This window comes from Papio anubis, chromosome 2 (genome assembly GCF_008728515.1).
Source record: "Papio anubis isolate 15944 chromosome 2, Panubis1.0, whole genome shotgun sequence".
NCBI classification, from domain to species: domain Eukaryota; kingdom Metazoa; phylum Chordata; class Mammalia; order Primates; family Cercopithecidae; genus Papio; species Papio anubis.
The window spans coordinates 22,614,277-22,626,485 of NC_044977.1; the positions used below are offsets into that span (position 1 = coordinate 22,614,277).

General features: G+C 39.0%; 1 long non-coding RNA gene across 1 annotated transcript; it reads right to left on the minus strand.

Annotated features, from left to right (window-relative positions):
• Positions 1-561: 561 nt before the first annotated feature.
• On the minus strand, positions 562-7,439 carry LOC103881482. The gene is made up of 3 exons (XR_002520249.2): positions 7,065-7,439; positions 3,720-3,836; positions 562-3,396 (listed from the first exon to the last, which is right to left on the minus strand). It is a non-coding gene; the product is annotated as an uncharacterized LOC103881482 (long non-coding RNA).
• Between the last annotated feature and the right edge of the window lie 4,770 nt (positions 7,440-12,209).

Below are 12,209 nucleotides of genomic sequence, written 5' to 3' on the forward strand. Positions count from 1 at the left end.
AGCTGAGGTGGGTGGACTACCTGAGGTTAAGAGTTTGAGACCAGCCTGGCCAACATGACAAAACCACGTCTCTACAAAAAAATCCAAAAATTAGCCAGGCATGGTGGCATGCACCTGTAGTCCCAGCTACTCAGGAGGCTGAGTCAGGAAAATCACTTGAACCTGGGAGGCAGAGGTTGCAGCAAGCTGAGATCATGCCACTGCACTCCAGCCTGGGCAACAAAGCAAGACTCTATCTCAAAAAAAAAAAAAAAAAAAAAGGCACGGTGGCTCACACCTGTAATTCCAGCTCTTTGGGAGGCCAAGGCAGGTGGATCATGAGGTCAGGAGTTCGAGACCAGACTGGCCAATATGATGAAACCCCATCTCTCCTAAAATCACAAAAATTAGCTGGACGTGGTAGTGTGCACCTGTAGTCCCAGTTACTTGGGATATTGATGCATGAGAATTGCTTGAACCTGGGAGGCAGAGGTTACAGTGTGCCAAGATTGTGCCACTGCACTCCATCCTGGGGAACAGAGCAAGACTCCTTCAAATAAATAAATAAATAAATAAATAAATAAATAGATAGATACATGCATACATACAAGGTCCTTATTCACCTCTAGGCTGGGAGTCAGAGAATGGTTAAGTCATGAATCACAAGTCTGGATGGGGTCAGTCTGAAAAACATTTTAAAAGACCAATCCAAGGTTCTACAGTAGTGATGTTGTCTACAGAAACAACTAGGGAAGTCCTCGGCCACATGACTCCTAAGCAATAAGAATTTATAAAAACTACACTTACATTTTAGTAGATTTCAGGCCCCTTCTATAATCCTACTCTTGCAGCCTTTCATTAATCGTACAAAGGCAGTTTTTGGTCCTTGAATAAGGAGGGGATTAATTTTTAGGGGGTACTATTATCGTCCTTGCTTTCAGGTTAAACTATAATCTAAATTCCTCCCATGGTTAACCTGGCCTATGCCCAGGAATGAGAGGACAGTCAGCCTGTGAGGCTAGAAGCAAGATGAGTCAGCCATGTTAAATTTCTCTCACTGTCATGATCTTTACAAAGGCAGTTTCAGGACTTGTGTTTGAGTTAACTTGCCTGTCCCAGGAAAATGCTTGGATTATCTGTTGGTTTCTCTTACACACAAGCTTCTGGATGAGCTCAAAGAAAAGCTATAGTAGAAAACTCCTTCACCCAGCCAAAGGGTTAAGAGCAGAGAAGAGAATATCAACAGAAACAACATCTTTTGCCTCAGGGTCAAAGTGGCTTTATGACAAAGGCAGAGCGACAGGCAGTTCTAGGATATGAAGCACCTGCATGGACCCTCTACAGACCGTCTGTTCAGTGAGGAGTCATAGAAATAGGAATGGACCTCAGGATTACACCAGAAGAAGATGAGAGCCAAACATAGCAATTTTGGTATGGAATCAGGGATCAAATGGTTTATAGTTTTTCCGACTAGTCCCTGACTCCCCACTAACTGCTTTCCTGAGCAAGCCTTCCCTGGCATGTCACCTCTTAAAGGTATCTACAGAAGTCACTTATTTCCTTCTCAGACCCAGTCAGAGGAGTTGGGAATTTGTCATCCATTCCATTGCTCTGTGTTAATTATGAAGATGTACTAGATACAAATGTTTACCCAACCAATGGAAAAATATCTCTCAGATTCAATGTGTGCTAAAAAAAAAAAAATAGTTTTCCTAACTACTAATTTTATATTACTAAAGAAAGATAATTATATCAATATTCAGTAGTTAAAGTCTTTTTTCCTCTAACATCAAATGGTACAACAATTTGAAGAAATATTCCGTACAATTTAAAAACTTAATCCAGAAATGGGATAGCTTGAATTGGCACAATATCTCTTTTAACCATCTATTCTAAAGCTGTTTTTAGAAAGTTCTCAGTGTTTTCCATTATATATATTTTCATTCGTGATTGCTTTTGAGTACGGAAAAATAAAATCCCTCCTGTGTGGAAGGCTGATTGCCCATATCCCTGTAATCTGACTGTCTAGGAATGACCAGAACTAGTTTTGGTGAAAGGGATCCGCAGGTCATTGTGATTCAGACCTGAGACTTTGACTCCAGGCTGGAAATGTAAATGGAACAGTGTCTTGGAGAAAATGGGCAAAATGTGGAATGAATGGCTCTTTGCTTCCCTATTTTATTTTTTCATGTCATCAAACTGATAAAAGCCAAGGAAAGTAAAAGCAATGGTATGAAGTTCTATTCTATAATATGTTAAAGAAGATGAGTGCCTTCTGGACTGAAAAGGAATATAATATATGCAAAGTTTCCCCTGGAAGCAATTTTTTTCCTCATAGACAGTTATAATAAGTTTTTTCTGGAGGCTTATGGGCTTTATAATGGACATGCTGAACCAAACTTCACAGAGGCATCATGTGAGAGTGTGGATATAATAACAGCTCTGAAACTTCCAGAACAAGAGGACGATGAGATCCTCTGTGAGTAGGAGGAAAAGACTGAGATGTACATAAAAAACGCATGCCAAAAAAAGAACAAATATGTGTTTTCAGTATTGCAGCCCAACATTTTGAATTATTTGGGGAATGATTTGGGTGGCTGTCTTCACAATGGAGTTAATTGGTTTCTTATTTTAGCCACTGCATTGGTTCAACTTCACCCTGTTCCATTCTAAAAATGCATCAGCATATCAGTCAGCTGCGGGGCACTTGACTCAGTGTGCGTGCCTGCTATGAGATTAAGGTAAGTGTATTCGAACTTTAGAACTCAGATTTTGAAAGTTCACAATGATAGGTGATCTCAACAAGCAAAGCAAACCAGAGCAAGTTCCAATGGGGGTGAATCTCTACCACCCCTCATAACATTATTTGTATTTTAAATCAATCTATTTGGCCTTGGGTCTGTTTGAGTATGTTACACTTTGAGTGTTTATCCATAACTATCTTATACACTAAACTTTTATTGTTGAATTTCCTACGTATTAGAACATCAAATAAAATGGTGATACTTTAGTTGTGAAGACAATTAAAAACAGAGTATAATAAAACCAAAGAGTATCAGAACCATTTTTCTTCCCATTAACTTGCACAACTGCACATGTGTCAGCAATCACAGATTAAGGAAGCAATTAGTCTGAACAGGAAAAACGTGAAGCTGATACTTAATATACTAACAGACTGCCAGCTTGAGAGCCTCTATTTTTGGTGTGGTTGCAAGCAGCATTGAAAGATCAGTTCTATCATATCTCATCATGCTAATTGAATTTAAAAAGCCAATACTGGTAAATTACACCCCTATGTCATAAATTTGCATTTTAGAGATTTATGGACCCTAGAGTTAACTGACATAATGATTTATATCACCTGTGATTAAAAATTGAATGGCTTTGTCTTGATGTTGTTTCCAAGGAATCAGACTCCTAAAACAAGAAATTGTCAGGGAGCAACATTTAGTACTTTTCTTCACAGACGACTTCTACAGTGCTTAGGGACATGTTTATGAACAAGCGATGCCAAAGGGAAAGGTAAAAGTGGAATGTCAATTGTATGTACTGAAATAAAGTTCATAGAGCTGTTGAATGTAAGCAAATAGAGGAGGAAAATTAAGGCAATTTTCTTGCCAAGTGCAACTGTTTTTTCCTCTGCTTCAATCTTCCATTCTCTTTTGGTCCCCTGACTCCTCACCTCCCACCCGCATCACACAAATGTGCACACACATATAGACTCACACATACATACATACTTGTATTTAATGAAAGTCTTTAGAAGTGTACAGAAATTAGGTTCTTGAGACACTTTCTCAGTTCCCATGCTCAGTAGCCATCAATGCTTCCAAAATATCTTAAATTTCTAAAGTAGACTTTGAGCAGATAAAGGAAACATCAGAATAAACAGGTACTTGTGAAATGACTGATAAAATGCAAAGATTTAAATCTTCTTTATAAGTTATAATAAACAAATGTAATAGTACTTCTAAAAAATCCTGTTTAGTTACTGGTCATTTCGAAAGCCCAAGGTAGGAGCCATTGACTTACTTTGATAAAATAATCACTTTCTGATTCACCTGGAGTGGTAGAAAATGGTTTTTAATTAATCAGCACAATTGTCAATCTTTAAGAAAGAAAGTAAAACTGGATTTTATTTCACACTAAAAACTACACTATGGGCCGGGCACAGTGGCTCACGCCTGTAATCCCAGAACTTTGGAAGGCCAAGGCCAGCGGATCACCTGAGGTTGGGAGTCCAAGACCAGCCTGATCAACATGGAGAAACCCTGTCTTTAATAAAAAAAAAAAAAAAAAAAAAAAAAATTAACCGAGTGTGATGGCGCATGCCTGCAATCTCAGCTACTCGGGAGGTTGAGGCAGGAGAATCTCTTGAACCCAGGAGGCAGAGGTTGCAGTGAGCCAAGATTATGCCATTGCACTCCAGCCTAGGTAACAAGAGTGAAACTCTGTCTCAAAGAAAAAAACAAGAAACAAACAAACAAAAACCCAACCCCCCCAACCCCCCAAAAAACTAAACTATAGATGCACTAAATATTTAAATTTAAATATATATATATATAAAAATTATACATACTACAAATATATATATAATATATAAATCTATGTATAATCCAGCAGTTTGGATGGATTGTATAATAAAGACAAAATTCTCTGCTGTAAAAACAAAAATCCCAACTAAAACAAATTAAAAACTACATTTAACTGTATCAATGTTTAGAAAAAGTATTTCTATGGTAAAATATAATATACACAAAGTTGATAGCAAGTGATTGAGAGAAATATTCACAATGCTTATGAGAGATCAACAATTATAGAATAAAATGAGCTATTAGTTATGAATTGATATGAAAATGACAAAATGAAACAACAGAAAAATAAACAGAGTGCATGAATAGGTAGTTCACCAAAGAATAAATTCAGAGAGCCAATAAACATACTGACAGCAGCTCAGTCTCACTAGTAATCGGGAAATGCTTACTTTAAAAAATGACATACACCTTACACTTAGAAATAAAAATTACGAGAAGGAATAACACTTCTTGTAAGGGTCATAGAATAAAGGATAGGCTCACACTTTGTTCATAGAAATGATATTTTTTAAAGCTTTCTTAGAAAGAAATCTGGCAACAGCTATTAAAATTTAAAATGTACACACTCTTCAACTCAGCATAGCCTCAGCTGGGAATCTGTTCTATGGAAAAAGAAAACACTAGCTCATATGAAAACTGAAAGCAAAGTGGATGTCCATCAAAAGGAGAATGTTTGAATAAATTAGTGTTAATCCATAACATGTAATAATTTAGGGAAAATGTAAAATTTTCTCTGGGGCAGTTGACCTCTGGGGCAGGAGACATTTTCAAGATCTGGTATTAAATGATATAAACTGAAGACTGATAAGCACATAGACTCCAATCATTGTCAGTAAAACAAACAGTAACAACCTCTTCTGCATGATTTGAGAATAAAAAGGAAGAAAAAAATAGAAAAAAGGAAAAATTTTAAAAATAAAAATAAGAAACTGTTTATTGTTATGTATTCATAATTATGAGTTATGAAAGGAAACCCACCAGATTGTCAATACTGGTTATACAGGTAAAGGGGGAAGAGAAGATAAGCAAAAGTGTACAAGAAAATGGAAAGAAGTCAACAATCAAAATAATGTTTGCTATCATCTCGATTATGCAAATACTTACCAACATTTTGTTCGTGGTAATTTCAAAGTGGTGAAATTTCAGGGGATTTGTTTTTAGTTTTATTTTTTGAGACAGAGTTTCTCTCTGTCACCCAGACTGGAGCAGTGGCATGATCTTGGCTCACTGCAACCTCTGCCTCTTGGGCTCAAGAGATTCTCATGCCTCAGCCTCCCAAATAGCTGGGATTACAGGTGCCCATCACACACCCAGCTAATTCTTGTATTTTTGGTAAAGAAGGGATTTCACCATGTTGCCCAGCTGGCCTCAAACTCCTAGCCTCCAGCGATCTACCTGCCTCAGCCTCCCAAAGTGCTGAGATTGCTGGCATGAGACACCATGCCTGGCCAATTTTCAGGAGATTTATATCCTATAGTCATAGCTGAGAACCTAACGTTGAGAATAGGATGGATCAAGTAACTATAAATAGTTCTGAGCTACCTAAAAGATTTGAATATTGTGGGAATTGTGTTTTTCCCTACAAATAAGATTACTGAGGCATTCCCTCTATTTTCCATTTGGAGAACAGGTTTCCCCCAACTCTTCAATTACATGTCTACGCTTCAGTCCTCCAGAGTATAAGGGACTTGGGAACTCAAAAAATGTTAAATGAGAGTCCTGCTAGGGCAGTCTCTGCAGGAAAGGCTGTGCTGTGTTGGAAAAGGCTCCTGGAGTTTGGTGGAGAAAGGATGCCTGCATGTTTCTGGTGGGTAGGAAGTAGATTCCACTCAAGGAATCCAGACTGGGGTCCTCTTGAGGAGTGCTTTGTGCAAGAGTTCCACCCAGATGATTAACTGACCCCAAAGGAGGGTGCTGCAGATGATAACTGCATTCCCCTAAAATTCATACATTGAAATCCTAACCGCTAGTGTGATGATATTAGGAAGTGAGGCTTTGGGAGGTGATTAGGTCATGAAGGTGGAGCCCTCATGAATATAATTAGTATCCTTGTAAAAGAGACCTGAGAGGGCTCCCTCATCCTTTGTACTATGTGAGGATACCAGGAGAGGGCACCATCTTTGAATTGATGATCCAGCCCCCACCAGACACCTTGATTTTGCACTTCCCAGCCTAGAGAACTGTTGACAAATATGTTTGTTGTCAAAGTCACCAGTCTACAGTATGTTTGTTATAGAAGCCTCAATGGACTAAGACAGAGGGTGTCTGAATGGCACATGCTGTAAAGGGTCGTCTCACGGGGCATATTTGTAATTGATGACCAGAGGAGGCATTGCCCATATCATGAAGGAGTTTCAGCATCAAGTATCTTCCTGCAACCATCAAAAGTGTTGCTTGAGAGGAAGAAGTCAGATTGAACATCTGTCACAGCGAGAGAGTACTCTTGTCAAATTGCAACTATGCTAGTCATGTAAGACTTTTTTCTCTTACCTTCCTCTCTTCCCAACAGCTCCCCCTCACTACTGTTCCTCCGCACTCACCTGCAACTCTGTACAAAAACAATGTAAGAAAAATGTACAAAACCGACTCCCTCTCGCACAGCAGACTTCCAAGCCTGAGCCTGGAAGAGCGAAGCCTTAAATTGAATGAGATGCTGAAAGGTTGTTAGTAGACTGCACTACAAAGGTCTTCTCTGAATATGGAAATCATTTGTTAATTCATGCAAATGACCAAGAAAATTATAGGACCCGCTTGAAATCTCATTCAGAGATAGGGGAAAACAAATCAAAAAGGGAGATTTAAAGAAATACTAACAGGCTGATGTGGTGGCTCACACCTGTAATCCCAGCACTTTGGGAAGCCAAGGTAGGTGGATCACTTGAGGTCAGGAGTTCGAGACCAACCTGGCCAACATGATGAAACCCCATCTCTACTAAAAATACAAAAATTAGCCAGGTGTGTGGTGGGTTCCTGTAATCCCAGCTACTCAGGAGGCTGAAGCAGGAGAATTGCTTGAACCTAGGGGCTGAGGTTGCAGTGAGCTGAGATCATGCCACTGCACTCTAACCTGGATGAAAGAGCAAGACTCTGTCTAAAAAAAAAAAAAAAAAAAAAAAAAAAAATTGCTAACAATGTTTTCTGTTTGTACTTCACTGAGTCTAGCTCTTTGAATGAATTAACTGAGTTCATTCAATGAGTTAAGTACAGGTCTGCTTTTATGCGTGGTTAAAGAGTATTTAAATGATTATGCATTTTTTATAATCAGATAAATCTAAAACTGTTTTATTTGTGAAAAGAGAATTACATTCAGCACTTCAAAATACAAAAACAATTGTAACATTGGAGGAGCTCTGACTGAGGGCCCCATCCACAGGGCCTCTTCCTCAGCACTGATCCTCACCCCATTCCCACTTGGTATCAACTTCAACGCCTCCCCCCATTTTTAAACAGTTAGGCTGCTTCACAGAACCTGAGGGATTTGTGGTCCACAGTGTGAGCATCACTGATTTACCGCATGCATAGCAGGTGGTTTCTAAGAAGTAATAATAACAACAAAAGGGTTTCAGAGTACCTACCATGTGTCACTTCACACGTTATATCTTTAATCTTCATAATAACCCTTTGATAAATTCCAATACTACTCTTAGAAGCTGAAACTTAAAACGGATTAGTAATTAACTCAAGGTTACATGGTAAAAGAATTGAGGAGTGAGTCCAGGTTTGTCTGATTTTTGATGTTTCTGAGTTTTACATGATGATACTATATCATACAGTGTGGACAGGTAAAATTGAGTTACTGAAGTCTACTGAAAATAGATTTCCAGAAATCCACTGCCCTTTGTCAATGAGGGAGAACAGGAAGAGTCCTGAAAGAAGACAGAGTCACATAAGCATCTTCCTCTGCACTGTTAAATAGCTCTCTTTCATCTAAGAGCTCACCCAATACTAAGACTCACCTTTTTTAAAATTTTTGTTTTTGAGACGGAGTCTCACTCTGTCACCCAGGCTGGAGTGCAGTGTCCCGATCTCAGCTCATTGCAACCTCTGCCTCCCGGGTTCAAGTTATTCTCCTGCCTCAGCCTCCCAAGTAGCTGGGATTACAGGAGTGCACCACCACACCAAGGTAATTTTTTGTATTTTTAGTAGAGACAGAGTTTCACCATGTTAGCCAGGATGGTCTTGATCTCCTGACCTTGTGATCTGCCTGCCTCCGCCTCCCAAAGTGCTGGGATTACAGGCTTGAGCCACCGCGCCTGGCCTAAAACTCACCTTTTTAGTGATCTAAGAGGAACTGAATGATCTGATGAGGTCTGGGAGATATAAAGAATTTGGCCCATTGCCTTGTTATATATCTAGGAATTATTCCTTATGTAAGTATATAATTGGTATTCTTCTACCCAATGCTGTTAAGATAATGAATAAGGCCGGGCGCGGTGGCTCACACCTGTAATCCCAGCACTTTGGAAGGTTGAGGCGGGTGGATCACGAGGTCAGGAAATTGAGACCATCCTGGCTAAGGCAGTGAAACCCCGTCTCTACTAAAAATACAAAAAAATTAACCGGGCGTGGTGGAGGGTGCCTGTCAAGTCCCAGCTACTCCGGAGGGTGAGGCAGGAGAATGGCCTGAATCTGGGAGGCGGAGCTTGCGGTGAGCAGAGATCACGCCACTGCACTCCAGCCTGGGCGACATAGAACTCTCAAAATGTAAGGCAGTTATGAATCATCCCTTCAGTCAGTCAGTCATCAAATATTTGCTGAGTCCCCACTGTGTTCCAGGTACTAGTGCAGACACAGACAATATAATGAAAAGCAAAATCAACAAAAGTTACGCCCTCCCAGATCTTACAATGTATAGGTAGAATACCCCTTATCCAAAATGCTTTGGACCGGATGTATTTCACATTTCTGTTTTTTTCTGATTTTGGAATATTTGCATACACCTAAGGAGATATCTTGGGGATGGGACCCAAGTCTAAACACAACACTCATTTATGGTTCATGTATTCCTTATACACATAGCCTGAATGTAATTTTATACAATTTAAGAAATAATTTGCACGAAATACAAAGTTTTCATAGATTGAACCATCCGAAAGCAAAAGCATGGCTATCTCAAGCACCATTTAAATACTTCCTACTTCTTCTTTCTTTTTCTTTCTTTCTTTTTTTTTTTTCTTGAGACCGAGTCTCATGAGGTTGCCCAGGTTTTACTGAAATTCCTAGGCTCAGGCGATTGTCTTGACTCAGCCTCTTGAGTACTACAGGTGCCCGTAACCATGTCCAGTTTACCATCTTCTCTCTTTCCACTGTTAGTCATGGGAATATTTGCAGGACTTTTTTTTTTTTTTTTTTTTTTTGGTTACTTTTTTTTCAAATTTTTTTTTTTATACAAAAAAAAAAAGAAAAAAAAAAAAAAAAAAAAAAGCATAGTGGGTAATGCATGTAGGCCTTCGCCACATGTAGAGCAACATGGGTAACCTGCTGTTGGCGTGTCTGGCCTGCACACATGCCATTTTATTACATTTTATTGTGGGCACGCTTGTGTGGGGGAATATGGGCTTGTGTGAAAAGATATATCAAGATGAACAGGGCTGGCAGGGTCTTTTTTTGCCTTGGATATGTTAAATCAACTGTGTGTATTGCATCCATGTTTTGACTGCCAGCTCTCACATGAGGTCAAGTGTGAATTTTCCACTTGTGATGTCAGGTCAGCACTCAAAAAGTTTTGGATTTTGGAGCATTTTGGATTTCAAGATTTTTGAATTATGAATGCCCAAGCTTTGAGCATGTATTATAGACATGACATTAATAAACAAATAATGTATTTATAATATCATGTCAGAGAATACATACTTTGAAGAAATATAAAGTAGGCTGTGTGTACAGCACAATGGGAGCTGTTACTTTAAAAACTTCTAAAATGACATTCAAAACCTGAATACATCTTGTAGCTCTATGTGGAAAAGTGTGTTTCAAGCAGAGGGATGAGCAGATACAAAACCCTTGGGAAGAGATATGCTTGTTATTCTACAGGAACAACAAGGAGGCCAGAGATGAACTACTTTAATGGTGTCAGAATAAAGTTAAAGATGCAGACTAGGTAGATTTTGTATTATGATGCTACAATATTTTGTTTCATCTTAACACTCTCTCATATATCATTTAAACACACCAAGGGTAGGAGAATAACTTCTCATGGTACCCCTAAACAAGATGAAAGGAAATTAAAAAGATATGGGCTGAACCCCATTATCACCACTTGGTCTGAAGGGCCAGGGCAATGAGTAGCTTACTGGAACCCAAAAAGAGCTGGAGCTGGAGCTGGAGCCATAGCTATGATGACCAGTCAGAAGCCGCAGCTTGTCATTGGGCATCACAGACACTGCCAACCCTCAACCCCAGTGATGGAGCTGGGAAAATAACCCAGATCTCGCTCTTCGCTCTCCCTTCAGTCTTCTCTTCTCTCCATTGGCCAAACCCAACTAGAAGTCAGAGTGGCCCGAGGGACCTGGATGAAACAATCTATAGGGATCAACTTCCTGGTGCCCAAAGCAGGGTAGAAAATGGTAGAAAGAAAATCTGGTAGGTCAAAGAATATCTGGGTCAGAGAATACCTAGTACATTCACATTTTATAAATGAATGTATTAACTAGTATTTTTGTATGCCTACCTAACCCTGTGTTAAGTGCAATGGGGTATTTCAAATGTGAAAAGCAATATTGGCCCTCGATGAACTTAGTTTTTGGAAAGAGTAACTCTACCAATGTAGAGTTAATAGGTTAAAGTTCAAGGCCTGGAGTTATGGTGTAAATTTGGGTAACTAAATAAACGTTTCAGAATTGACGTTCTCATCTATGAAAGAACAGAAATAGTACTTTCCTCATTGGACTATGTTGAACATGAAATGAGCAGATTCACATAAACCATTTAGGACAGTTCTTGGCATACTGTAAGCACTTAATAAGTTGGCTATTAGAATTATTGGCCAAGCCTGATATAAAAGCCAAAGCCCTACAATGGTTCGCTCCCTGGTGGAGGGAGATAATTCTGGAGGGGACTAAATTAGACTTTTCTAAGGTCTATGCCAGGTATTAGGATTTCATGACAGTTCCTCAAGGTCTCAGTACAGGTATAGGCATTGTCAGAAACACTGCCCATTTCCCACATGAATTTAACCAACCAACCAGACTTCCTCCCTCCTTCGAGTCTATAAACTCTATAAAGCAACCCTACTCAGGATGGACATAAATGAAATATTGCATCAACTATTTAAATGTTCTAAAAAGCATATATTAAGGAAGATGGTATTGATGATCTAAAATACTTACTGGCACTTGAACCCAATGTAGTGAAGGCATTTTATAAATCAGCCAACCACCCTCGTGTAGTGAATCTAAATTTTGAGTTTGTGAGCCATATATCACAGATGCCTTTTTGCAGCCTATGCTTTCCTCCTTGAAAAGCAATTTATTATTTTTATCAATATTAATGTAATTGCCATTTTTTTTTTTTTTTTTTAGATGAAGTATATGTGTCTAGCCGTATCTGGCTTGGACAAGTTTCTCTCAGATCAATGAGAAGCATACTGCTGGCTTTTTCTTTCTCTGCAAAATGTTTGAATGTTTATTGCTAAGG